Source organism: Podarcis tiliguerta (genome assembly GCF_965153285.1).
Source record: "Podarcis tiliguerta genome assembly, chromosome: 3".
Classification (NCBI taxonomy): domain Eukaryota; kingdom Metazoa; phylum Chordata; class Lepidosauria; order Squamata; family Lacertidae; genus Podarcis; species Podarcis tiliguerta.
In genome coordinates, this window is record NC_139536.1 from 51,896,049 (window position 1) to 51,920,967 (window position 24,919).

A 24,919-nucleotide genomic window follows, 5' to 3' on the forward strand; every position below is an offset into this window, starting at 1 on the left:
TGTGGTTGCTGACCTTGAGCCAGACATCCTGGAGAGTGAAGTCAAATGGGCCTTAGAAAGCATTGCAAATAACAAGGCCAGTGGAAGTGATGGCATTCCAGCTGAACTATTTAAAATTTTAAAAGATGATGCTGTTAAGGTGCTACACTCAATATGCCAGCAAGTTTGGAAAACTCAGCAGTGGCCAGAAGATTGGAGAAGGTCAGTCTACATCCCAATCCCAAAGAAGGGCAGTGCTAAAGAATGCTCCAACTACCGCACAATTGCACTCATTTCACACGCTAGCAAGGTTATGCTTAAAATTCTTCAAGGAAGGCTCAAGCAGTATGTGGACCGAGAACTCCCAGAAGTGCAAGCTGGATTTAGAAGAGGCAGGGGAACCAGAGACCAAATTGCAAACATGCGCTGGATTATGGAGAAAGCTAGAGAGTTCCAGAAAGACATCTACTTCTGCTTCATTGACTATGCAAAAGCCTTTGACTGTGTCGATCACAGCAAACTATGGCAAGTTCTTAAAGAAATGGGAGTGCCTGATCACCTCATCTGTCTCCTGAGAAATCTCTATGTGGGACAAGAAGCTACAGTTAGAACTGGATATGGAACAACTGATTGGTTCAAAATTGGGAAAGGAGTACGACAAGGCTGTATTTTGTCTCCCTGCTTATTTAACTTATATGCAGAATTCATCATGCGAAAGGCTGGGCTGGATGAATCCCTAGCCGGAATTAAGATTGCTGGAAGAAATATCAACAACCTCAGATATGCAGATGACACAACCTTGATGGCAGAAAGTGAGGAGGAATTAAAAAACCTTTTATTGAGGGTGAAAGAGGAGAGCGCAAAATATGGTCTGAAGCTCAACATCAAAAAAACGAAGATCATGGCCACTGGTTCCATCACCTCCTGGCAAATAGAAGGGGAGGAAATGGAAGCAGTGAGAGATTTTACTTTCTTGGGTTCCATGATCACTGCAGATGGTGACAGCAGCCACGAAATTAAGAGACGCCTGCTTCTTGGGAGGAAAGCAATGGCAAACCTAGATAGCATTCTAAAAAGTAGAGACATCACCTTGCCAACAAAGGTCCGTATAGTAAAAGCTATGGTTTTCCCAGTTGTGATGTATGGAAGTGAGAGCTGGACCATAAAGAAGGCTGATCGCCGAAGAATTGACGCTTTTGAATTATGGTGCTGGAGGAGACTCTTGAGAGTCCCATGGACTGCAAGAAGATCAAACGCATCCATTCTTAAGGAAATCAGCCCTGAGTGCTCACTGGAAGGACAGATCGTGAAGCTGAGGCTCCAATACTTTGGCCACCTCATGAGAAGAGAAGACTCACTGGAAAAGACCCTGATGTTGGGAAAGATGGAGGGCACAAGGAGAAGGGGACGACAGAGGATGAGATGGTTAGACAGCGTTCTCGAAGCTACAAACATGAATCTGACCAAACTGCGGGTGGCAGTGGAAGACAGAAGTGCCTGGCGTGCTCTGGTCCATGGGGTCACGAAGAGTCGGACACGACTGAACGACTAAACAACAACAAAACTTGAAACCAGACTTGGATTAGAAAGCCCTTCAAAGATAGGATTCACCTTTGACAATATATCAAATAAAAAAATCTCTCTGCTCCATTATTACAGATAGGGTGTGGGGAATCTGAATCAGTTTGCATTTAAAAATGAACCTGGCTAATTTTTACTTTCCAAAACAACACACAGCTAGCCTTCAAAATTTGCAGTTTTCCAGATTTTGCAATGAAATTCTCCAGCCAATGAATGCATAGGTAAAGGTAAAGGGACCCCTGACCATTAGGTCCAGTCGTGACCGACTCTGGGGTTGCGGCGCTCATCTCGCTTTATTGGCTGAGGGAGCCAGCGTACAGCTTCCGGGTCATGTGGCCAGCATGACTAAGCCGCTTCTGCCGAACCAGAGCAGTGCACGGAAACGCCGTTTACCTTCCTGCTGGAAGTTCGTGTTGGTTTCTATTTCCCTCACTGAGCAGCAACTGCAGTCACAAGACATTGTTTTGCATTCCACAGTCCAAGTTACTGTTGGATTCCCACGGGAATGGGAGACTGGATGTGATGTACACTGGTTTCCTGGATTTCACTGTTTCTCTTGGTGTTCTTTGTGTCAAGAGGGAGTTGCTTCTCTGCTCTCACAGAGGCAAGATGCATGTTTGTATTCTCTCAGCATAGAGTGTAAATAAAGTTAAAGAATGTGGCACATACTGCTTATCCTTCTGCTGTGTGGACTACTCTGCTTGGGCTCAAGATAAGACGAGCCTGTATCAGCTTCAGATGGGCCGAAGCTGGTCAAAAATCTCACAGTTCGTGCTTTCGAACTGCTAGGTTGGCAGGAGCAGGGACCAAGGAACGGGAGCTCACCCCGTTGCATGGATTCGAACCGCCGACCTTCTGATTGGCAAGCCCTAGACTCTACAAAACTGCATATACTGCAGTAATATATAAATGAAAACACATGTATTAAAAATGCATTGCATTCAGGAAAATTGCTTTGTGAAAATGTGTCTATTAGGAGAAATTGCATACAAACATGTGCATATTAGGAGGAATTTGCTGATGTATTTTCATGAGGCATTAAAAATAAACAAATCACAAACTGTTGTGGAAATGTGGAAAACTGAATTTAAGATTGGAAAAATGAGACACCAAGAAACTGAAATGGGGTAGATTTGCCTGGGCCATCCCTAATGCAGGCATGGTGCTTTGCAGAGTTCTAACCGCCACAGCCAACCACTAGCAAAAAGGGATTTTAATACAGAAACATCTTTCAGCATAACAGTAAAACTGCTAAAGCTTCTGCTCACGTTATCTGCAGACCAACAAACACGCTGCTTATTCTGGAGTAACACTAGACAGAAGTGGAAAGGATACAGAATGAAAAATCCAAGAGTGGCGTCTTGCTCCAGCCTGTAATACTAAGAAATTCTAAATCTAAACCCCCTTAATAGACAGATTACTTGCTGTCTTTATTCCCAAAGATCCTACTAATACTTCTTCAGCTTCACGGATCAGTGCTGAATGAAGCTGCTGTGGCACATAAACTGGGTTTCATCCCTTTAAAAATCAAACAAGAGTTCATAAAAATATGGCTGCTTCGTTCAAATGGTTGAAACAGCATCCTGTATTCTGGAGCGGTATCAGGAACATTCATAACCAGATAAGGGTCTTTGGCTGGGGCCTGGAAAACAGCAAAAAACATAGCATAGGCAAATGGGAGAGAGAAAAGCTCATAGAGCTGCGGTGGGCTCACAGAAAGAGAAATTGACTGGAGACTGACGCCATGACGGTCCTCATTGCCACCAGCAGTCTAAAATTGAACTGGGTTTCCATTTTAATTTCCACTGTAGTGCAAAGAAAGCAAGGCAAGAGATTTCTGGTTGGAGAAGATTTGGGGACTCTACTCTGCCCTCTGCTGCAAACATTCAACTTCCACAATCAGGGAAAAAGTGACATCAACAAAAATGGCCTCATAATGTTGAGAATGCCAGGAGAGATGAAACTGGCACCACATTTCCAATGTAAGTGTCACCAGCTCAGTGTCAAAATATACAAACTAGGACCACAAACTACAGTGCTTAATCTTATTAGTTTCAGTGAGCTTAACCATGTTTAACTTTGTGTCAGACTGTGGCTGACATATCCATTGCACTGATGTGTCAGAGTCTCAACTACTTACTAGGGAGAGGTAGTTGAAAAATGGTGGCATCTCTCCCCGCCCTCATCTTCTGAATATCTGCTGACTCCCCTAAATCACTGGGCATTTCTTTATTTATCTCCAGATCGGCATAATCCTAAGGAAATCCCACATGCACCCATCCAAATAGCTGCTGTTCATCTGAGCATTGCTGTACCGCACAATTTTTAAGGGGTTGTCTTGGGATTCCAGATTCATGTGCCAAAAAATAAGCACATGGAACTGAGAGACAGGCAGGAATGTAGAAAGATGAAAGGTAATCACTGTCGGGAATTCTGACTTAAGGCGAGAAGACCCTCTATTCCTCCAGCTTTCAGAAATGATATCTTTTCAGCCTTTTCACGAAAACTTCCAAGGAAGAAGACCTACAGCCTACCAGGGCACCTTTCCCCCAACAATTACTTTCTTGTAATTTTAACTTGTAAACCACCTGTTTTGGAAACCCCTGTGTATAGGGGAAATTGACTATCATACCTTCCCCCAAAGAGCCACAAGAATGGTAATTTGATGAGCATCTGATCTGTTGAAGATCTTTGCCCCAGTTTCCCCTGGGAATAGGAATGCCTTTATAGGGAGAAAGTTCTTGCACAGGCCAAGCCGCTGGAAGAGAAGGGGTCTGTAGAAGATAGGGTGGGGATATTCTTGGAAGGCAAAAACAGTAACATTGTTCAGTGAACATGGGGGGGGGGGAGAAATCTCAATACAGATGTTTTCTTTAAAAAAATTGGGGAACATCTGGCAATGGTAAACAAATATCTTGACAATATGTGCTCTCAAAAGAAAACAGCAGCCAAATGACCTAGGACCTTTACAGATGATTTAACAAACCAGATTTCTCTTTCGCCGCTCTCTTCTTGATAGACCAAATCCAGTACTAGTAGCTCAAAATCTCATATCTGTATATTAGAAGGAGGTGAGTAGCCTTATGGTGGGATACAGCTGTGCTCATGTTCGCCATGTTCAGCATTTAAAAAGAGGGGTGACGTGTGCTCAAGTGCCAGAGATGGGGAGCACACAGTTATGAAAGATCCGCAGCTATAATTTCAAAAGATCCAGAAAATGTTGGGAAATAGCTGCAAGCAGAATAGTGGGGAAAGCTTGCTTGTGTTCTCTGCTTAAAATAATAGGACAAGAACTTCTGTGTGTGTTACAGGAGAGCAACACTCATCCCCTATTGTTTTTTTTAAGGCACTCAAAAGCAGTCACTTTGCTTCTGCAATCCTTAGAGATTCTTTAAGCAAAAGAAACTTTCTTCTGTCTTCTTTGGGAATCACACTTTTTAAAAAACAAACAAACAAACAAACAAAAAACCCTCATCACTCTGTGCATGTTCCCTTACCTAGGTGTTTCACAGAGCTGCTTCCCTCCCTGCAACAAGACACCCATTTCTATCTGAGGAGACTTCCAAACTGTTGCTATTTTCGAGTGGGATTCTATTATGCACCAGCAAAGTCAAGTTGTTTGATAGGGAGGTCTTGTGCAATAAATCTGCTACCCTAAACAATAGGACTTTTTGCCATTAGGAAAGTGACTGGAAAATACGATGGAAAACATAGGATAACACTTGCTCTGATGCAGCATCATCTAACCTCCCTGTAAACAAACAGGAATGAATGCTCATTAAGTAGCCAACATCTCCCTGCAAACAGATCAGGCTGAAGCGTCCCAGTCACTGATAGCAATATCAGTGCACAATGAGACCAGCAGTTAAGTGCATAAACCATGGGTAGGCAAACTAAGGCCTGGGGGCCAGATCTGGCCCAATCGCCTTCTCAATCTGGCCCGTGGACGGTCCAGGAATCAGCATGTTTTTACATGAGTAGAATGTGTCCTTTTATTTAAAATGCATCTCTGGGTTATTTGTGAGGCATAGGAATTTGTTCATCCCTCCCCCCCCAAAAAAAATACAGTCCAGCCCCCCACAAGGCCTGAGGGACAGTGGACTGGCCCCCTGCTGAAAAGGTTTGCTGGCCCCTGGCATAAGCCCTTAGAGCTGACTCTGCAGCACACATCTGGCTGGCTGTGAGCTGCAGAGGGTCAAGACATCTGGCCCTCGTGAGATTTTCACTGTTTGTTAAGTCCAGAGGAGATCAGCCAAATTCAAATTGCAAATCTTAATATGCTCATAACAAAATTAGCCGTATTTCCTGAAAGGGTTGAGCAGGTTAGTCATGCCTCTAATACTAAGGGGCATTTGGAAGGAAAATTTCAGTATGCAATTCTTTTACACAGGATCAGCTAAACTGGTGCTCCTTTTGGTTAGCCATTGCAGGCTGCATGAAGAAAGGACAGTGTTGCTCATTTTTGGAAAGCTGATGAATGCATGGACGAGCGGCAGGGGAGGCTGGGGTCACACCTGCTGCTACCTCTCCTATCCTCTGCAGGTCCCAGTCCTGCTGAGCATGTGAATCTTCTGAACCAGAAGTGCTCAGCTGCAGGCAGAAAGCCTGCCATGTGCGAGACCTTTGCAAAAATAAAACTAAATGGCAATCTGTACATTGAGGCATGCTTCAGATAATGACATGCATCCCTGAAGCGGCCATGCCCTTTTGAAGAGGCTGTCCTTGTGGAGCACAAGTCAGAACTGGGTTGCCAGGTCTGATTCTGCCCTGTGGTTTGGGTAGTTATGATTGAAATCTGGGTGGATTTCTAAGGAGTTTTTCTTTATACAATTCTTTCCCGTGACTCTTCCCATCTCCAGTATGATTTACTAGTTTTCTTTTCCGCCCTGCTTCCCAGTACATTAATTAATCTTTTCAGTAAATAGAAACTGTCAACACATCTGGCAAAACGTACTTGCCCAGAAAAAGTGAAACCTTTGCTTCCTCTTAACAGCTGCTTTGCAAAAAGTTAAGATTGTACAGCACAATCCTATGCAGGTTTCCTCAGAAGTAAGCCCTGTGTTCCATGCAGCTTACTTCGTAGTAAGTGTGTTTAGGATTGCAGGATTAATTTCCCATTTAAGCACAAAATGTGGTTCTGGATTATTCTTTGAAGCATGTTCTCTTCTTGACAATGGGGCGGGGGAGGGGAGAGAAAGAGATAGAGAAGATATACGTAATAACTTGTTTCTTTTCAAAACTCCTACTTCTGAAAGATAATAAATTAAGCCATATTTGTCTGAAGGTTCATCCACACTTCCAGTTGTTCCATGCTTAGAAAGAATGAGTCAGAGCAGTTTCCCTCTTGCCCTCTCCTTTCTCAGGGAAAACCTGCTCTTTAGCGATAAATTGGAACAAATGGCAATCCGCAAACAACCCAAATTGCTGTTTGCTCCAATTGAGCGCTAAAGAGCAATTTTCCCCAGAGATAAGCAACCAGACAAGAGGAAGTGTGGATAAGCCCTCAGACTCCATCAAACTGAAGACAGTTGGAAATAACATTCCCCGACACAGGGCTAGCCCTATTATTAAGTAGAGTGAGGCATCCTGCCAAACTCCACCACAATTGCTTCCTTTCAACCACCTTCCATAAACTCCAACTCACCACAGCAATGGTCAAATCAAGGGCTCTTGGGATTGCAATTGCAAAGGCTCATGGGATTGCTAGGCACTGTTTTTTGTGCATTTTCTGACCTGTTTGCGCTTTTTTAGGGCCATTTTTAAATGCAGTTCTGGGTTCAGCGTGATGCACGTAAGCCCAGTTGTGCACATATTGCATGTGCGTAAATGGCGGTGGTGTTGCCTGTATTCAGTGTTGCTTCAGGCAGACCCCTTCTTTCCTTAAAGCAATATAAGTGAAAAAAGCCAAGATCCAAACAATTAGCAATAAAACACTCCATCCTATGCTCATGAGATCTATGACCATACTTGCATTGCTAAGCTTTAAAACAAGAGTTCAAAGTATGAGAAATATGAGGTCATTGTAGCACTAAAATCAAGCCACTGACGAAGAGATCAGTAGACTATTCAAAGGGAAAGTACAAAGGGCTATCTTTCTGTCATCTCCCACCAAGAAAGCTTGATGGTGGCTTACAGGAACTGTGAACATGACTCAATGATAACACTTGAAAAGGGATTCAGAACTTTGAACTAAAAAGGGTCTCTTCCCCACCTCCACCACTTTTTTTTGTATCTCTGGCAGACTTGCTCTCAATTATGGTTAGCTGAAATAGCAAGCAGGGCTTGGCTTTGAAAAGCCTCTTATCTTGTTCCAAAAAACACTGAAATGCCCAGCACAATCTCACTATCTCTCTTTCCTGTTTTGCGGCATGCTGGGCTGATACATGCATGAGGGGCAGTGGTGTGGGAAGTAGCTTCCACATGGCTTCTTCTCATGCTCCAACCTACGGTAAACTCTGGATCCCACATGGGCGGGACCAGTGATGTACTGCCACTCAACCATGAAACAGAGAGCCAGGAGTTTCCAGTCAAGGGACATGTTATGTTAACCTTGTATTTGGTCATGGATTATGGTGATGAATAGAAGCCATAAAGGGAGAATCAAGAATGGGATCATGTTCTGGACAAAAATCCTTCCCCAAGCTGTGATTTGTGCGGTACTGCTGTTGTCACCAATACATCTCTCCCCACTCCCCAAATAGTAACATTGATGTGTGTATTTGTGACTTTCATCGGGAGAAAGCATGGGAATAAAAGCTGAAGGGAGGAATTCAACATTGTGCTCTTCTGATCATTCTATCAGTGCAAACATTTCAGCTTGCCAAATGGAACGATTCCTCCTTTCCTCACCCTACACACTGTTCTAACGGTTGTCCTTGTGAGAGATTGCAGTCAAACATAACTATGCATGACTGTTAGTTGGTGCATGAAGGGGTTAAGGACCACAGAGCTGTGTTGCTAGATAGACTCAGTTAGGTCATGCCCACTCTCCTCCAGAGAGGAAGTGATGCCTTTCTACCCCCTTCTCTCTTGTAAGCCACGAGAAGGATGTGTCTTGGGCTTGGGCACAAGCACAGACCACATGCTTGAAGCTACTTTGCTGTATTTTCTACCCAGTACAATTTTGCCTGTATTATCCTTGCTGCTGTATGGAACAATGTATGACTGACACCTTGAAACTGTAAGTAAAGCATTTTAAACTTACTTAACAGTGTGTGGCCTGCTCATGGCAAGAGAGGTAGAATGAGGTCAGCCAGTGGCGTAGCGTGGGGGGTGCAGGGGGGGCCGGCCGCACCGGGCGCAACATCTGGGGGTTAGGGTTAGGGGGCGCAAATCCACGGGTTAGGGGGCGCAAATCCACGGGTTAGGGGGTGCAAATTACTTGCCTTGCCCCGGGTGCTGACAACCCACGCTACGCCACTGAGGTCAGCTGCTGTGTGCAGCTGAATGAAATAAAAAAGGTTTAACAACCTATATTCCTCATGCTATGCTCCTGCTCAACTTTTGTGAGTTTAATAGCCTCCTACTCAGGCTCTCTTCGTGCAAGCCCTGCATTTTGAATCCAAGCACCCTGCCATTTATTTTTGTTGTTTACCCACACACGAGTCCAAAGGGATTCAGATCTGGAAGAGGAGCAGGGAGCACAGGGGAAGGAAAGGGGGGGAGACATGTACTAGCAGGAGCGCTTGCTAGTGCACTGAGTTAGTTAAATCCAAGCCTAGCAACCCACCAGCATAATGATCCCTATACTTATTGCCCCTGACAGAAGGCAAATTCATATATACATGTTCACCACTCACTTGAGGCAGTGTTAAGTGGGAGCTGGCATGTCTGAAACAGCCAGTGCAGACCAAACCATATTCAGTGCATTCATATAATCTGAAAGGCAATGGTTTTCAGTGGTGACAGTAAATATGACAGTAAATATGTCCTGCTGCTGTCCTATAAGCACTTAAGCTGGAGGCTTGCTCCAGCAGGGGTTTTCTTATGCTCTTATCAAGCTGAATGACACATAGAATACTTTTAGATAGACTGTTTATTTATTTTCCCAAATGTGATCAAAAATTGTGATGGAAAGTGCGGGAGAGCTGGCAATGTTATATATAACCTCTGTGGAAACATATGAGGACGAATACTTCTTAAACAGGTGACATCAGCACAAGTTTCATTCGAACATAGTGTGAATAAACAGTCGTTCTGGAAGCTCCTATAGTCTATGTGATCATGACTCACATTTTCCTAAAACTCTGGATCACAGACCTTGAAATTTGGTTTAGGTGAAGGCTTGATGTGTCAGGAGAAAGCAAAATACCTCCAACAACACTGGACAAATCAGACAGTAATCAATCCTGAGAGGCAGGAGAGGAATCTGTGGAAGAAACTGGCTCATCGGTTAGAGTGTGTGATTTTATAATCATTGCTTAGTGTTGCCAGAGCCATATAGGTAGTTAAAAGTTTTAACATTAGCCAGGCCAGTTCATGTTCTAGCCAAAGATATCTATTTCTGTGAGTTTTTCATCCATTAGCTGCTCTGTGGTTTCTCTTCGGTCTCCAAATTAAAATAAAATGCTTTTTGGTCAAATATTTTTAAGGGACATCTCTTCTGCATTTCCCCCTACGGGGTCTGGAAAAGAAACAGAATTGCTGTTGTTTTTACATTTTTTCTTCAGCTCTTCTATGTAGTTGAACTGCCTATATGGCGCTGGCAATGATAAGAAATGATGATAAAATCACATGCTCTAATCAAATGAGCCAGTTTCTTCCACAGGATCCTGTCCTGCTCTCTGATGACTGCATGATTTGTTCAATGTGTCCCTGTAGCAGTGCTCCAAATGCTAATGCACACTCAGTTCACGTACCATAAACTCATCATCTGCTCCTTTCTCTTCCTAACAATACAAGTAATTTGCTTGTGTTGAAAAAGCTACCAGAGACAGAGTCGATGTGGGATGAAGACAGGAAGCAACCAGGCTATCGTGAATCATTTCTGCTACTCGGTGCAAAGCTTGGCCTTATAAATCCCTCTGCGTGAAAAGAAATGTAATAGTACTGAAGCACTTTTTAGAGACAATAACCATTTTAATTAGCATTTAGAGCTCCACCTATAATATCTCAGTAACATTTACATCTCCCTGAAATAGGTTAGCATTCTTATGTTCACTTTTAGCAGTGCTCAAACCAGCCCACTGACATTTGCAGCAGTGGAGACAGGAAGAGTTCAGTGACGGTTATTACTGACATTCTTAGAAGGTTTGAGCCTGGAGGTTTAAAGGCGTGTGAATAGGAATCAGTGTTTGAATTTGAATAAAGGCCCAGTATGTTTCATGTTCCTGGTGTACCCTGCAACTAGATAGATAGATAGAGGAGATGATAGTTAGTTAGATAAACATGTCCAACTCTGTGACCATCTGCAGCCAGACAAGGCAAATAGATCTCTCCACCTTTTGCGTATCACCAGGCCTGCCAGTCATAGTTCACAATTATGTCTACTTTCTCTCGATTGAATTGCAGTAGCCTCATCCACGCAGAGTCTTTGTATCAGAGGAATCAGCTCCTGAGAGCTGATCCCTTTTCTGCCCCCTCAATATTTTTGGGGTAGAGGCCAGGCCCCCCAATGCCCCAAAGCACAGAGCCCAGTGAGGCATGGCTCCAGTGGCCTGCTCCTTCTCCTCCTCCTTCTGCCATGGAGGGAAAGGAGGGTTGAAGCAGCCTCCCACTGGTGGTGGCACCAGGAGGCAGAGGAGCCACTGGTCATTGAAGCTGCATGGCTGCTGTTTTCAGCTCTGCGCCTGATTCCTCCTGATGTCCTGATATCATCTGCCAGTTGTCAGGTCATCCACTTGTGTGTGATGTCACGCATGCAACATTGGCCTCCTCCCACAATCACCCTTGCAAGCTGGCGCCTCTGCCTTGTTTGAATCATGGGCTTTGGCAGAAGCCTAGTCATGCCAACAGCTGATGCTAGCTCTGCCTAGTATTACTGGGGGGAAAGCCATTGGTCAGTGGAAGAGCATCTGCTTTGCATACATATGATTCCAGGTTCAATCCCCAGCACTCTAGGTGGAGCTGATAGTGGCTTCAGTCTGAAATCTTGGACAGGCCCTGTCAGTGCCAGTCAATACCAAAAAAGAGCTGGGATTAATGTCCCAATATAAAGCAGCTTCCTCTGTTCATACACCTCTAATATGGTAACACCGGTAATAATTTCCAGCCCTTTTCTTGTCTCTTCCTTTGTCTTTTCTGTTTGCACCATTGATCATCACTGTGGCTTGCCAATTATAATCTGTATAACCATTTTCTGGATCTTACTATATTTAACTTCATCTCTCTGGTGAGACGCATCCATTGGAACGTGATTTCATTGGCGACACTTAATTGAGAAGAGCTCACTGAAGAGTTCTCTGCAAACACTTTAACGTCTATAATACCCATCCAATAAATGTTCTTTTAAAAGAATGAGGCGTGTAGAAGTTTCTGCCCAAAATAAAAAGTTAATGTAGCATCTGCTCCACAGGACTCAAGATCAGAGAAAATGCAATAAATTGTGAGTAATAAGCATAATAGCAGGGCAAACAATCAGCATTCGACAGATGTGGCGAGCGTGTGATACATTCAGTGTGTTTTCCCCCAGCTGAAAACATTGATAAAGCCAATTAAGGAATTAGAGGCTTTTGATGTCACTACCCTAGAATATTGCTATGAGTAATGTCAACATTATCCTTCTTGTTACGCTACTCTCTTGATTAGTAACATCACACTTCAGAACACCAAAAACACCAGAGCCATTAGCACCAAGAGGATTTATTATACAATTAATTTGCTTCTGCTGTATCCATATCATGTCGTCCCCTCACTATACTTGGATGGGGACTGAATACAAAACAACTGATCTGACTGTAACTTGAAAAGCTACTATTGCTCTTCTGTCTTTCTATGAGGACTCCTAAGCTTTACTGAATTTTTATTAGTTGAACATGGCTCACAGAAGTCATTTCCCCCCTCCCAACCACCAACCAGCCCCTCCCCCCCTACATAGAGCTTCTCATGGAAGCAAAGGCATAAGTAGGGTTCTAGTCCTCACAGAGCTACCTTGGCTATCCCTTTATACACCAGGCTCTCTGTGAGAAGCTGCAATCACCTCACCCCTACCCCATCCCTCTGCCAATAGCTTTTTCTGCCCGCAGGACTCTTAAAAGAGCAAGTGGATAAGAAGATTTTTCTTTAGCAGAGGAACAACCATTGGTTCATCTAGCTCAGTATTGTTGGCATTCTCTTTCATTGGAAATTTTTAAGCAGAGGTTGGATGGCCATCTGTCATGGATGCTATAGTTGCGATTCCTGCATTGCAGGGGGTTGAACTAAGCCTCATTGAACACAGAATTATTTCTGACTAAACACATGTAAGATTGCACCATAAATATAGTTGTGGGGGTCTATTGTACATTTTGTTCCTTTTGAAGGCCTACAGCCTTCATAAGAGTACTAAGGTATAGGGAAAGGATGACTTTTGTCCCATTCCCATACGTCTTAAAAGTAATGATTTTACTGTCTGTTGCTTAGAGCACATGAGTGAAGGTGAGAAGAATGTGTTCTCAAAGAAGTGATAGTGCGTGTCAGGTTTTCCTAACTTTTAAAGGAGGAAATGTTATAGTCATTTTGAAATGGGTGAGTTGGCCACTGAGTATATATCTATATATATCAGGCAAGGTTAATGGAAACATGGCTTAAAAAGAGCAATGTAATTTTTCTGAAAAAGAAATTAAGATAGCTGCCACTGAATTTCTATATATGAACTTTAACTTTAAGCAAAGACTGTTCTCTCTCTCTCTCTCTCTCTCTCTCTCTCTCTCTTTCTCTCACCCACCAGAGATCTATCTGAGCTGTGTGCAGCTATGAAGCACATTCTAAATGTATTCTTTCCCTCAAAGAATTACAGGCACTGTAGTTCACTCTTCACATAGTTATAGTTCCCAGCAACCCTGAACAAAGTATATTGTCCAGAATTCTTTGAAGCAAATAATGTGTTTTGAATGTGATTTAAAAGTACAAAGTGTACACAGCCAAGAGAGAGAAGAAGAAGAGGAAGAAGTAGAGAACAAATCTGAATATCACTTTCTATGAAAAGAAGATGAATTAATTTTTTAGACTGCCTTTCATTCCATAGGATCCCAGGGCAGTGTATGAGCAATGACACAGCATTAAATTAGTTCTTGTACAAATACAACAAATGTGTATTTGTTGAGCTGGATGTAATTGTAATTAAGCAGTACATAAATGGTTGAAATAAATGAAAAATAAAGTTAACTGCAAAATATAAAAATAATAAAAATGATTCAGCAGCAGATAGTCACATAATCACACCTAAACTTAACAGTAGCATGGGATGGTACTAAATTTCTTTCAAAATCGAATGGATAAACAAAGGAGAATTCAGTCCTGGAAGTTCTCCTATCACAGTGCCACCCACCCCTGTGAGGTGCAAGCTTAGTGGGTGGAAGGAAAACTGGCTGGAAAGACTACAAGATCTTACTGCAGTGATGCAGTGTTGGTTGAGCCACAGGCCCCCCCTTTTTTGAAGGGGTGTCCCTGCTACTACTATGAAAACAATATCAAGAAACCAGGAAAACTATGTTCCTATTTTAGATTTGCTTTGATTATATTTCAAATGTATGCTAAAGTTTAAAACAGTTCCATATTTAAAAGCTTATCCCCACACTCTAAGGTTGAATACAATTTATTGTTACTCTCAGATTTCAAATTTGAATGTAAACACTTCTCCCTTATGTTGCTTGTAAAGAAGCTAGGTTCTTGCCAAGTGATCTGAGAAATCAAGCAACTCATGTTTAGCAAAGCTTGGTTCTAATGAGAAGAGATGAGGATTTGCAAATACAGTACTACCTAGCAATGAAACTATCATATTTTGCTTGCATTGTATGCTCAGTAACAAATGGGGGTGAAGGGTTTACTAGAGCTCCACAATGGGCTTTTTACTGGCGTTACCACAGATGCAAGTCGACAAATCACCTTCGTTCTATCAGCTCAGGATTTTCAATGCTTATTTATTTGGCTTGGAAAAGGAGCAATATGGTTGAATAATTTGCTTTGAGCTAGCAAGTCTGCTCTTACAAGGATTACCATGATTTGTTTAGAGCAGCCTTTCCCAATATGGCCTCTTCTTTGGACTACAACTCCCATCAGCTCCAGCCCTCTTGGCCAATATTCAAGTTTGAAGGTATTTGTAGACAGCAGCATCTGGAGGTCTCCAGCCTCGGGAAGAATGGTTTGGAGAAAACCTCAATGAAAAATAAACATAGTAGCACATTGCATGAAGCAGACTACAACGAGAGACAAATATGGCTGCCAAGTGGCCAGATTTAAAAGTATACAGAAGAATATGAGCCTTAAAATAGATAAGTCAACTACATATTCTAGACAGCAGAGCTGGCAGGTTTATTTTCGCATCTACTATGGACATATCTAGACTTAAGCTGAGTTAAGGGACTGTGAGGACAAGCGTCCTGTAGTCAGCTACTTGGGAATAAGCCACATTGAACTCAGTGGTTCTTACTTCTGAAGGATTTCTGACAGAAAGTTGGCATCTTTCCAAACTACAATTTCCACTGTTTTGGAGAAGATTCACCAACTATTCATTTTATTTTCTTTATAATTATTTGTTTATTGTTGATCATAAAATGTATCACAGTGGTTTGCATCAGTATCATCAAGTGTTAAAATGCTGTCAAAGTGGCACAAAAAGGCTAATATAACATTTTCCCCTCATGACAAACCCCATGAAAAACCCCATGACAATTGTAATATTCAAGGGAGATCAAGTCATTTATTTTAGTATATTTGCAGAAAATCTGAATCTATGTTTCTTGAGATATTTCCAACCTGTTCCGGTCTCCATGGGCCAAAAGGCAGGATATAAATAAAAGAAATATCAGAGACTTACCACAGCTTCTTCTTTGTCTGACATTATGAGACTGAGCTGGGTCCCATATTAAAGGTCTCTTGAGAACAATATATCCTCTGTTCAGCAGGAAGTGGCGTTTCCTAAAGAAGACTCCTGTGATGAAATCATCAAGCAAAATATTTAGCTGTTTTCCTTGCTGAGACCCCCAAGAGGCATTTCCTTTCAGGACAGCCAAAAGAATCCAGCCAAAAGATGAATGTACATATTATTAAAACACAATCATCTAATAATATTCCTCATTTCCATTCCTTTAGGGCAACATTTATGTATGCTATACATGTAGGTCTATTTTCGTCCTCAGCTATGTAGGGTCTCTCATGGTTTGTGCAGATACAGTGGTACCTCGGGTTACAGACGCTTCAGTTTAGAGACGCTTCAGGTTTCAGACTTCGCTAACCTAGAAATAGTACCTCAGGTTAAGAACTTTGCTTCAGGATGAGAACAGAAATCACGCTGCAGCGGCGCAGTGGCAGCGGGAGGCCCCATTAGCTAAAGTGGTACCTCAGGTTAAGAACAGTTTCAGGTTAAGAACGGACCTCCAGAACGAATTAAGTTCTTAATCTGAGGTATCACGGTATCTTGAGAAGCACCTGAGCCCAGGAGTCTCCTCAGTGCTGCTTCTGAGAGTATGTCTGCACCACCTATTACTCCTGTGATATGTCCCTGAACAGAGGCTTGTACTAAATGATCCCTGAGATCCCTTCCAACTCTACAATTCCACAATATGCTAATTTAAATGCTTAGATGCAAATTATGGTCAATTTTCAGAGGGAAAATATTTGCTTCTTGCTGTTACGCTTACTCTGAGCTACCGGGCACAAATAGCTTTGCTCCACAACTTCAAGTGCTAGGTGACTGGGGTCTCGCTAGCACCTTAGCAGTGCGTTCGACTGCCCTGTGAGCAACGTACGTTTAAAAAATAATTTACAGAAAAGCAGAGAGAAGGACAGAGATCTGAGGCCCAATGCAAAGGACCTAAGGCCCTGCCTAGCAAATAAAACTGGTGTAGATGTGCCATGGGCTACAGAAGGAAAGTAGAAGGAATCTGTGTCAGGAGTGTCACTAGAGACAGTCTTGCAGGCCTAGATCTGACATCTTATTCAGCTCAGAGGGTCCTACACTGCCTCCTTCAAATGATCCCAAAGTTACCCCAGTGGTGCCACAACAAGTGAGCAGCAGCAGCAAATAAGCAAGCAAATGGCTACATCGGCAGCTGGACATCTAGCTTCGCACTGTTTTCGTTTAAGCAATCCTGGACCCAGAGCAAGAGTGGCAGTGAGCTCAGCCAATCAGTGTATTGTCTAAATGGACTGACAGTGGTTTGTCTGGGTTTCAGATGGGGGCTCATTCCTGGATATGTCAGGGATTGAACCTGGAATCTTCTGCCTGCAAAACAGATGCAGAAGGACCACAGCTCACTGGTAGAGCAAGGGAAAAAATCTGTGACAGTCTGACCACTTTCTGGAGCTCTTCCAGTGAAAACAGTGGAGGAACCTGGCTGGCTGGCTGGCTGGGAAGGACCCAGGGGCTCCAATCCAGTGTTCCCAGGGTTGTTGCCAAGCCCTGGATCATGAAATGCGTTGGGCGAATAAAGCCAGAGAGAATTGTGTCTGATAGTCTTCCCCTCAAAGCAGAGCTTGCGAAGGACATTATAGAGGAAGAATGTCCATATGAGTGGGCGACTTAACTGTATTCTATACGTGGCCTCCGTCTCTCCATCCTATCCCACCTCCAGCAGATGAGCCCATCTGCTCTGCATACGTCTGGCCATAAAGAGCATTTCCTTCCAGACTCACTGACATTCCATACTTCATGGGAAGAACAGATGACATAAAGAAAAGCCGTTTATCAGGAGGAATGCTAGGCTGCTCTTCTCAGGTGAACAAGTTGAGGAAAGGGGCATTCTTGACTTAATGAGCATCCTGGGGAACTGCCTCACTCTCATCAAGACAAGAAGCCGTTGCATCAGCAAAAGTCACATGGATTCTGCACTTTAAAAAGCTCACAACATTCATTTCAAAGACATTGTTCCTGGCACTGTTTTTATTTACTTACTTTCTAACCTCCCCTGTTCCTTGGGTACCTCAGGTCAGGTAACAGGGTAACATTTCACATCTTACAGTTCTCTCTCCTACATTTCACAATCTAAGTTAGATGCAGAACGAAGAAAGGGAGAAATGGATTCATAGCTATAGTCACAAGTCCTTGAAGGAAAGTTCTGAAATAAAATATGCAGGGGCCCTTCTAAGAGATTTCTGTGAAATTCGCTTGACAGGCTGTTCCCACCCATCTGTGTCTTAAGCCAATGAGTGAAGTCAGAGTTGTATTTGGTAAGTGAGCTGTTTAGACACCAGGCAAAAGGAATCTCTGGGGTCTTAAAGAACTGCACTTCTCCTGCTTCTGTCTTATTTTCTAGACAGAAATTCAACAGGTTAAGCCTTTTCTCCTATAGAAATAAAATTCTGGGGGAAACTTCACAATCCTGGCTGTGAGTTCTGGAAGACCTGCTCCCTGCCTTGCAGGCTTTTTCCCACCTGGCGTGGGAGTGCAGGGCCCTGACTGACTATAAGCTGTTGCTGTTGTACACACTCTTATATAATAATAATAATAATAATAATAATAATAATAATAATAATAATAATTTATTTGTACCCCGCCCATATGGCTGGGTTTCCCCAGCCACTCTGGGCGGCTTCCACAGAAACCAAAAATACACTAAAATCACACATTAAAAACTTCCCTGAACAGGGCTGCCTTAAGATGTCTTCTGAATGTCAGGTAATTGTTGATCGCTTTGACATCTGATGGGAGGGCGTTCCACAGGGTGGGCGCCACTACCGAGAAGGCCCTCTGCCTGGTTCCCTGTAGCTTTGCTTCTCGCAATGAGGGAACCGCCAGAAGGCCCTCGGCGCTGGACCTCAGTGTACGGGCAGAATGATGGGTGGAGACGCTCCTTCAGGTATACTGGGCCGAGGCCGTGTAGGGCTTTAAAGGTCAGCACCAATACTTTGAATTGTGCTCGGAAACGTACTAGGAGCCAATGTAGCTCTTTTAAGACTGGTGTTATATGGTCTCGGCAGCTGCTCCCAGTCACCAGTCTAGCTGCCGCGTTCTGGATTAGTTGTAGTTTCCGGGTCACCTTCAAAGGTAGCCCCACGTAGAGCGCATTGCAGTTGTCCAAGCGGGAGATAACCAGAGCATGCACCACTCTGGCGAGGCAGTCCGCAGGCAGATAGGGTCTCAGCCTGCATACCAGATGGAGCTGGTAAACAGCTGCCCTGGATACAGATTTGACCTGTGCCTCCATGGACAGCTGCGAGTCCAAAATGACTCCCAGGCTGCGCACCTGGTCCTTCAGGGGCACAGTTACCCCATTCAGGACCAGGGAATCCTCCACACCTGCCCGCCTCCTGTCCCCCAAGAACAGTACTTCAACCTCAATCTGTTAGCCGCCATCCAACCTCCAACCGCCTCCAGAAACTCACACAGGACCTTCACCGCCTTCACTGGTTCTGATTTGAAAGAGAGGTAGAGCTGGGTATTGGACTGGGGTATTGTTTAGGGGTTTTTGTTGGGGCTTCTTGCTGCTTTTGTTGCTATCATTTTTTGTTTCTTTCTTTTTAGATTTTATTATGATCTATGTGTTTTATTAATTGTTTATGACTACTTTTGTAATGATGCAAATCTTTTCATGTTGTAAGCCACATTGAACATGGAAAAGCAGCATGCGCATAAACTGACGAAGATGATGTTTGCAGCCCCTATAATTTTGTGTTATGACATGCCTCCTTCTGACTGGCATCCTCAGAATTCTCTCTACATTCAACATGTGCCCCCAGTCAAAAAAGGCTGGCAGCCCCTGTTGTACATGCTGTGTACTTGTGGCACAATGGATTAGGCATGCTTTTCCAAATCTCACGGCTATGATACAGGCCCATCACTTGATGAACGTGTTATCTCCATGCGATACCTTTCTGTGAAGTCAGTCTAGAGATTCAAATGTGAGACATTACGAACTGGTTCAAGCATTTTTTTAATATCTCCATGTGGAGTGGCACCCAGACACACAGCTGTGTGGAGAATGTAATGATGCTTGGCGGCAGCTCATGCACATTTCTGAGCCACTGCTTCCTGGCAGCTGTTGCGTAGATGCAGTGATTGAACAATTGGGGCCATCTGCATCAAATGTTACATCTTCCATGTGGCAATACTTTGTCTTTTGCTCATGCTCATGATAAAGATAGCCATCAGCTTCTTGTAGTTTTGCATGATGGGTAGTCCAAAGAATAGTTCAAGGTTTTTTTTTGAGTAAACACCTGAGTATTTCAACATGGGAAGCTGCTGCACACCAAGTCAGACTACTTGTCAGTCTAGCTCAGTATTGTCTGTTTCAGCTTTCCTCAACCTGATGTTCTCCACCAGACCCCGCCAATGATCAGAGCTGATGAGAGTTGCAATTCAGAACATCTGGAAGACACCAAGTTGGGGAAGGTTGGTCTAACTGCTAGTGTTACACATGCTCCAATCTTTCAAGGGCTCCTGAGTGTTGGTTTCATGGAATGAAGATCGTGGGAGATTTTTGGCATTTCTGTGATACATGGTTTATTTACCTATCTTATGCGTTACACATTTATTTTCCATCTTATGCTGCATAAGATGGACATTTCACAGCATCGACACTCCAAAGGATCTTGCTCTCCATCAAATTTCTAGGGGAGATGCCAAAGCCATAACTTTGGATTCTCACAGGCCAAGGAGCCTTCATGGGGTGGCCGTTTCCAGAGGAAGAATGGGCATTGTGTGTGTCTTTTAATGCCGCTCCAGATACTATTTAAAGTAGAAAAAACTAGAAAGGCAAGACTAAACAATTTATTATTACATTTATATCATACCATTTCTCCAGGGAGCGCAAAGCAGTGTGCAAGATTCTTCCACTACCCAAATTATTGTCAAAACCACCCTGTAAAGTAGGTAGGGATGAGTGAATCTGCCAATTTCAGTTTCTACTACTACATTGACTGGTAGTGGTTCTGCAGGGTTTCAGATGCTCTTCCTATTGCAGATATTAATATTGCACAGCTTGAAACAGTAAGATGAATAAAAACTGATTCCTCTTGGAATAAAAATTATCCAGACCCAAAATATGTTTTCAAAGCTTTACCAACAGAACTTTCTTCAAACAGACACAAAAACAAATAATGATGCAACCAAATAGTTGTATAAAACAACGTGCTTGTCCAAACACAGGTTCCTCTTCTTAGAAATATCAGATTACTTCAAACATACTTGAAATCAAAGGTCTTTCTCTCCATACACAGACTCCATTCGCCTGCCTTCCAGCTTGAGGCTGTTTTCTCCAGGAGAGACTCATTTGCACACCTATGGTGGTTTGAGAACAAAGGCAACTCCCTCAAAATGGATATTTGGAACTGAATACCTTACTCATGTGATCTAAGGGCCATCAGAGATATATTACTAGCTAATTATCAACTGTTAGGCTCCAGCTTAACTTCAATGGAATTTCCCCAATGTTCCCTTTAACAGTAAAGGTAAAGGACTCCTGACAGTTAAGTCCAGTCGTGAACGACTCTGGGGTTGCGGCGCTCATCTCGCTTTACTGGCCAAGGAAGCCAATGTTTGTCCACAGACAGTTTTTCCATGTCGTGTGGCCAGCATGACTAAGCCGCTTCTGGCAAAACCAGAGCAGCGCATGGAAACGCCATTTACCTTCCTGCTGGAGCAGTACCTATTTATCTACTTGCACTTTGACTTGCTTTTGAACTGCTAGGTTGGTAGGAGCTGGGACTGAGCAAAGGGACCCTTTAACAGTACACTGAGTCATTTTCCATTTCAATGTACAATCAAACAACTCTACTTAACACTTCTTTCCCAGGCCTACTGCAGTATGTCAGGGGTTGAACATGGGCTCTTTTGCATGTAAAGCAGATGCTCTGCAATGGAGCTACATGGAGAACACAAAACCTATCACCTTAAACACAATGCTTTTTATTGCACTTTCTGTTTCGTCGACTACAGTAATGGCCTTGTACATGAGTTATCCCCAAAGCAACAGTAACTTTCTGTCATTAAGTAAACATATAAATCAAACCTTGAGCACAGCTTTGAGGTCCTGAGATCTCTTTCCTGTGGCCAGAAATCTGCAACTGAAACAATGAGAAGTTTCCTCCCCTATAGGGAATGTAGAGTTTTGACTTGAAAGGAGTCTGTGCATTCCAGAAAATATGCTGGGCCTTGGTGAGATGGGGAAGTTATGTAAGGACGTTGGGGTCAAAAGCTTGCAGAAGGATGGTTAGAAACAGCTGCTAGTGAAAAAGAGCCATTTTTACCAAATAGACAAGGAGCTTTTCTAGTGTAAATCTTCAGCACTATACAGTCATTGCAATAAGTGGTTCCTTGCGAAGGGGTTTACACAGTTTGTAAACACATACACAGACACTCCTGGTAACTAAGCTGCTTGGCTGCGTTCTTCCTTATGGCAGCTATTGAGCTTCAAGATAATTGTTTATAACAGGACACAGCAGATTTGGCATGGTGTGCCTTCATCTGCATGTTAAAACACTTTGTCCCAGGGAGGACCATGGTTCTCTCCAAGTTGCAGAGCTGGGGAAATAAAAGCAGATGATTTTGATGGAAAAGCATACTAAATATGGTAGGATTGTAAGCGCAATGTTTAATATTTTGCTCATTCCGAAAAACAAGGACATTCATTAGCTAGGCCACAACCTTTTGCATCCCTATTTGGAGAGAAAAAGGCCCACTGAGGTAAATGAAATCATTTCTCTGCAAAAATGCATTGGGTTGAGTTGTTAGCAAACATATATGAACATATGATCACATCAGATCCAAATGTATACCATCTTACCTGAAAGTCTACGAGCATCTTTATTCTCCAATATTTCTTCAGTAAATAAATATCTGAATACATGGGGGTCCACAGGAACATTGAGAGGGCCTCAGCTTAGCCACTCCAATTTACGAAAACCTGTGTTGTATCCAGTATGCTGCACTCTCTACTTGTTCAAGCACTCTCTATTATTTTAAAATGCTTAAATATTAACAGATGTATCATGTACAACTGCATTAAAAAAATTGAAACCAAAATGCAGTAGGTTACCAGGAAGGTCATGGAATTAAGTGATGTGGACATTACATCAATATCCTCCTTTAATGCAGGTCAAATGAGTTTGCCCATTTTAGGCTTGATTCAGGGCCAAAGTAGACCTGACATTAATTGCACAGTCGTGGTTGACCTTTCTACTTCTTCAATTTAAAAAGCAACTGTAGGGGGCAGAGATCAAGACTGGGACTGTAGTTTGACCCTTTCCCTTGTGCTATGGTCCTGATTAAAACCATCTCCCCAACCTGCTCTTATTTGCCTGAGTAGGAGAGCTTCAATTATTGCCCAAGCAAACATCCTACCCAGGGCAAACAATAGCTTTCAGAGATGACATTAATCAGGACTTCATTGGAAGACAGGGTTAATCCCTTTCCTTATGTTGCATGGTCCCAATAATGATTGTGCTCAGCAGCAAAAAAATATAAAAATATATAAATGATTGGGTCGGGGCCACAGCTGTTATTAACATTTCAAATCTAAATAGGTTAATTGCAATCACGCAATTATAGTCACATTTAGTTTGGTTCTCCGGGCTGTCAAAAATGGCTTTTAAAAAACAATTCTCTCTTATTGGAGATAGCTGTTTAGCACATTGCCGACATCTATATTCCATAGCCAAGAATGCTCAGCTGAATTAATTGCCAAACCACAAGGAGTGTCTTGGAACCCCACAATGATCTTGATGGCTTTTTATCACATTTTAATGTACTGAAATTTTGAAAAATACTTATCAGCACCCTTAATTTTGTATGTCTTTTTAATCGTAACTTTAAGATGATTAAACACATTTACCACATCTCCAAGACCCTTACTTGGCCATGACTACTTTGCTATGGCCTCAGGTGTGCATTTGCCAATAGGAATTTGTCAAAGGCATTAGAGGCAAGGCTTCAAAGGCTGTTCTCCATCCCAGCAGCAAAAGTCTATTTCCCTGGCTTGCAGATGGTGCACAGTCCTTCCCTCATCCAAATGCATGATGTAATTTTTCCAAAGGCAGCTGTAGGTTGCGTTGAGCCAAAAGTTCATGAAGCAGCCGATCCCATCACCAGCTGGTAGTTAAACTGAAAGTTGTCTATGTACATTCCATTGTCCCAATTAGAATGCAAAACAGTGTCTTCCATCAACAGAGCTCAAACAAGTATTGGTTTTGGGGAGTGGGAAATACAACATGTATTTTCTCCTGGGGGGGGGGGGGGAGGCAAGAAAAGAAATTCTAATGACAAAAAATTGCATATGTACCTACAGTGGGGATGGGAGACCCGTGGCCTCCAGAAATTATTGAGCTTCTATCTCTCTTCTTCTTTGGTGATCACTCATAGCTGAGTAAGATTGTCTTCCATAAACAAGGTTTTAACAATGAGTCCGTAAATGACTGTGGAGGCCAATTGTGGATACACATGTCCTTCCACAGTGGGGTCATTGGTTTCCGGGCGGGAGTTGGTAACAGTGTGGATTTGCCAAGCTTGCCTTCCTCTTTGCACGTTTCTCGCTTGCATCCTGAGTTTGAGTGTCTTCAAAGCCCATGATGCCTTTGGTGAAGGCTGTTCTCCAACTGGAGCACTCGCAGGCCAGTGTTTCCCAGTTGTTGGTGTTTATACTACATTTTTAAACATTTGTCTTGAGACAGATAAGCTCTGGAAGGCCACAGGTTCCCCACCCCTGACCCCTGACTGCAATGTCCAATGCATAGCATCTTCCGCCTCCCATTTCCATAAAGTTCAATACTTTCCATGTGACATATTCAAAGCTGTAAACATATGGATGGCGGGGGAGCAGGATCATGCCTGCTAGCCTTGCTCTATCCATGCATTTATCAGAACCTCTGAACAGACCCTACAGCCTTACCACATGTATGATTGTAGGCTCTCTTCATGCAGTTGGGTACCCTGTAAAAACGCAGGGAAAGGAAACCACCTCATACCGGGTCTGACTGCTTGTCTATCAAGCCCAGTATTGTCTGTTCTGACTGACAGAGGCTCTCTAGGATCTCAAACAGAGGTTTGAGACCACCACTGCCTATCCAGGCTAGTGTTTCCCCCCGCAGCTGGAGGTTGTTGCCCAAATGTGGAAAACAAAAAGGAACAGACTTTTGTACCAAAAAGAAAGAAAGCAGGGATGCAATTTTTTTAAAAAAAATATATTATTTTTTTGAAAAGCATATAACTAAGACCACCAAAGGAGGAAGCCAGTTAGAGAGGATGTTAGATGACAGGGGGGTTAAATGTGTGCTAAAGGATGACAAACAG